At 34.3% G+C, this 4,352-nt stretch overlaps 1 long non-coding RNA gene across 1 annotated transcript; it reads left to right on the forward strand.

Moving 5' to 3' along the window:
- Positions 1-2,289: 2,289 nt before the first annotated feature.
- LOC140807734 (uncharacterized) lies at positions 2,290-4,014 on the forward strand. Its single transcript, XR_012112751.1, has 4 exons — positions 2,290-2,629; positions 2,720-2,742; positions 3,108-3,167; positions 3,729-4,014. It is a non-coding gene; the product is annotated as an uncharacterized lncRNA (long non-coding RNA).
- The last annotated feature ends 338 nt before the right edge of the window (positions 4,015-4,352 follow it).

Below are 4,352 nucleotides of genomic sequence, written 5' to 3' on the forward strand. Positions count from 1 at the left end.
CACGTTTTTTAAACCTTTCTCCACCAACCGTTGTGAATATGGTCTGCCATCTATTGGCCCACCCATTGCCGACAGTTTTAGTTCACCTAAAAAATGATCTCATCAAACTTGGAACCATATATACAGCATACATTTTCAATATCCGTCTTTAACCAAAACTTACTGAACCCATTACGCCAAGTCAAAACTTAAATCATAACCAAATCTACCGAACATTTTTTTTACTCTCTTGCAACTCTAAAATATTATATCATACTTCATACCAATTGCCTTTTCAAGGGCAATGATACCACCCTCATGATATTTCAGTCAAAATAAACACGAATAAACGGTTTTTTACAAGGAAAATAATGGATATAACATATAAATACAATCTCAGGCTTCTTTTGACAGGACTCCCTTAGATATCGAGACGCTTTCACTGCACTTCGACCCAACAACATTTAGCTTTGATGGAGATCTGTTGGCAGCAATTCGCCCCATGACTGTTTCCTCTCAACATAAGTACTACATTTTGTGACGCTAGGGCCAAAAGACCAGGAAGTTTTAAAAACCTTACCCAATACCATCTTGGCCTTAGCTACTGAAGGTTTCTAGGTAACTGTTGCTGCCTTGCGACAAGCTTTGTGGAGACATCTTGAGCCTTGTATCTCGAAGTTGAAACTCTTGACCATTTTTGTATGAGCCCAGCCCATTAACATATATATATATAAATAAATAAATAAATATATATATATATATATATACAAAATATATATATATATATATATATATATTATATATATATATATACTACTGAAGGTTTCTAGGCAATTGTTGCTGCCTTGCGACAAGCTTCGGTTGATTTTGTGGAGACATATTGAGCCTTGTATTTCGAAGTTGAAACTCTTGACCATTTTTGTATGAGCCCAGCCCATTAACATATATATATATAAAAATATATATGTATATATATATATATATATATATAAATATATTTGTTTTGAATAATAATAATAAGAAACAAGAATCCTTCTCTGTCTTAATATCAAAAATTTAAAGTTTCTTTTTCAATCATTTTTAGGGATGTAATCGAGTCGATTCGAGCCGAACTATTGAATGTTTGAGCTTGGTTCATTTATAATCGAGCCGAGCTCGAGCTTTATTTAACGAATATATACATGGTTTACGAGCTTATTCAAGAATTTATCGAGCCTAAACAAGCTTAATAATATGAATTATACATTTAAATTTTTTTAAATTAATTAAAAAGTTAGTTATATATTTAAAGAAAAATATATTATTCTTATTAAAATTTATAAATTTATTATAATAAATAAATTTAATATATTTTTATATATATTTCATAAATAATATGCAAAATCAATAAATCAAATATCAAAAATATTATTTTTTCATCTAAAAGATTACTAATGAACTTATCGACGAACATGTTCACGAACTAACGAGCCGAATACTGTAAAGCTTGAGTTTGGTTTATTTATCTTAACTAGCTCAAAGGAGTCATCCATGAATCTTCTTGCGCTGGCAGTACTTCCTCATCAGTAGAAAGAATCAGACGAGTAACATGCAATACTTCTTGATTATTGACTCTGTCAAGAATAGGGGTGTCAATCGGGTGGGTTGGGTCAGGTTTCAGGTCAACCCGTGAAATTTTTTTTATTTTTTTTTCAACCCGAACCCAACCCGAACCTGAAGCAACCCGAAAACCTCCAACCCGAACACGAACATGTATAACCCGACTCAACCACTCTAACCCACCTAACCCGAATTTTATTATTTTTTAAAAAAAATTAATGAAAAAAATTCAAAAAAAATAAAAAATAAAAATATTTTAATTTAAACACATAATAACAAAATTTTCAATTTAAATTTGAAAGTTTAATCGTAGAAAATTAAAAATATATTTATTAAATCAAATAAAAAATTGTTAAAAAATTAAAAATATGCAAAATAAATATTAAATGATGAAAATTTATCATATAAATATACAATAAATTTTTTTCAAACATACAATATATAAAAATATAGGTAATATTTTCAAAAAAAAAAAGTTAGCGGGTCAACCCGACCCAACCCGAAACCCGCCTAACATGGCACTAACCCGAATCCACCCAACCCGAACCCAACCTGAACCCGAAAAACCTCAACCCGAACCTGAATTTTTTCTTGTTGGGCCGTGTCGGGTTGACGGGTCGTGTCGTATTTTGACATCCCTAGTCAAGAAGGCGGCCATTTTTGTGAGAGCCCAGTTTAAGTGAAAGCCCGGCCCATTTTGATTTACTAAGTTTAAAAAAAAAAAATATATATATAATAAATTAAAAAAAAAAAAAAAAGATCAGACACTGTACACGTTTCTCTCTCCTTCAATTTCTGCATTTCCCGATCGTTCTCGACCCTTCACCATTTTCGAAGCTTTGACCTTCGATTCTAGCCGCTCCGGTCGCCGGAAAAATAAAGTAAATATATGGTTGGAAAGCTCTCGACTAGAGCTACGTTTTGATACCCTTTTTGCTAAGAAAACGTGCGACGCTCGGAAACCCGTCGGAGACCGCCACTCGTTTTTCGCCGGAATTTGTGAGGAAACTCTCGATTTAAGCTTCCTAGAGCTTTACTCCGAAGCCTTGAGGTAGAATTATGATTTTAGGGTTTCGAAATTTTGGGTATTTTGAATAATTCGAGTTCCAACAATTGATATATATTGGATTATTGATTGTAGGTACTATATCGGAGCGATTGGAGGTATCTATCGAATTTTTGGAATTTATTTGAATTAAATTCGAAAATTCAGATTAAATTATTTGGGATTTAGGATTTTTGAAATGTTAAATCGTTATTGGGATGTGTTTAGAGCAGTAGAAATAGAAAATGAAAATTTTGGAAATTTCTAGAAATATCGAAAATTTCAGATTCGGTACGATTGAATTTTCGAAATTTCAAGTTGTCCGGTATTGAGAGATTTAAGTTAAATAAATTGGTATATTTGACTTTGCGATGAGTTTTAGAAATTTTAAAGCCTAAATTATGGATTTTCGGAATTTTAGGCTAAATTAGTGAATATTGGAATAATAAATTGAAGTTGATATGAAATGTATTATTTGACACAGGATTGGATTATTCGAGAAATCCTTAAGAAATTTCAGTGGTAAATTAAGGGTTCAGTTGAGGTAAGCATGAACTGTTTTATTATGACGTCTATAGTGATGTGAAATGACGTTAAGTATTATGTATGAGTTGTGGCGTGCTTTATGTGCTTTTGTGAATAACGTGATTGCATTCACGCATTTATTTGAGTTGATCTCATTAGTGCATAGCATTTCGAGCCTTGACTCCGTTGATTGCTATTGTTACTGATCTATCGAGTTGTAGCGTCATCGATGGAGTGGGTGGGTAGGATTAGCACTCCTGATGACTTGCATGAGGACTGAGCGGGTCGCACCCGTACCCTCGATGCTACGTGCATGGATGAGCGGCGGCATGTTATTACGTTGCTGCAGTCCTGGCACGGGTGGCCACTGTTACTGTTGTTGATGCGATTCATTTGGACTCCATTTTGGTATCCATTATTTTGTTGCTACCGACACGCATTGCATTACATTGCATTGCATCGCATTTTACTTGACTTTATTTCATGTCAGTTATATTTGTCGTAATATTACTGGTTCGTCGTACTGGGGCCCGACCCCTCGTTTCTTTTTATGCTGTGGTTATTTTTGATGCCATAGCAGGTTATCCAGGAGGATTTGACGCGTCTGGTGGAGCGTCAGGTAGTGGTGCCCAGTCGTCGAGTCGTGGTTGAGAGTTCCCAGATAGATATATACTATATTATGGAGTCACACATTTACCGGGGAGATGCCCCGTGTAGCTGTACTGATGTTTTTACTATGTTTTGAATTGTTAGTTGTGTGATCGAGCCTTGCCGGCTCTGCATGTGTTTAGTCCTGGCCAGTGCGGCTATAGGTTTGTGAATTGATGTTATGACTTTATTTCGAGTATATAAATGTTGTTGTGATATTTTGATATTTTTGGGATGTCCTATTTACGAATAGGTCATGCCGAAATTTCTGTAGGCCCAAAATGAGAAAATTTTAATCGCTTTCGCTGTTTACATTAATAAATCCTGGTTGTTTGGTCATTAAATATTAATCAGGAGCTCGGGCCCCCACAGTTGGTATCAGAGCGTAACTGGGATATGCTCGAACTAGAGTCTAGGGCACTTGAGTCTAGACACAAATAACATGATTGTGCATGTGTTTGACTATTTGCTCTTATTTGAATTATTTGGTGTGATTTGATTGAATTTATCTGCATTAGAATGACTAGCTGATTAGGCATGGTATGTAGTTTAAAAA

This window comes from Primulina eburnea, chromosome 12, assembly GCF_022965805.1.
Source record: "Primulina eburnea isolate SZY01 chromosome 12, ASM2296580v1, whole genome shotgun sequence".
Classification (NCBI taxonomy): domain Eukaryota; kingdom Viridiplantae; phylum Streptophyta; class Magnoliopsida; order Lamiales; family Gesneriaceae; genus Primulina; species Primulina eburnea.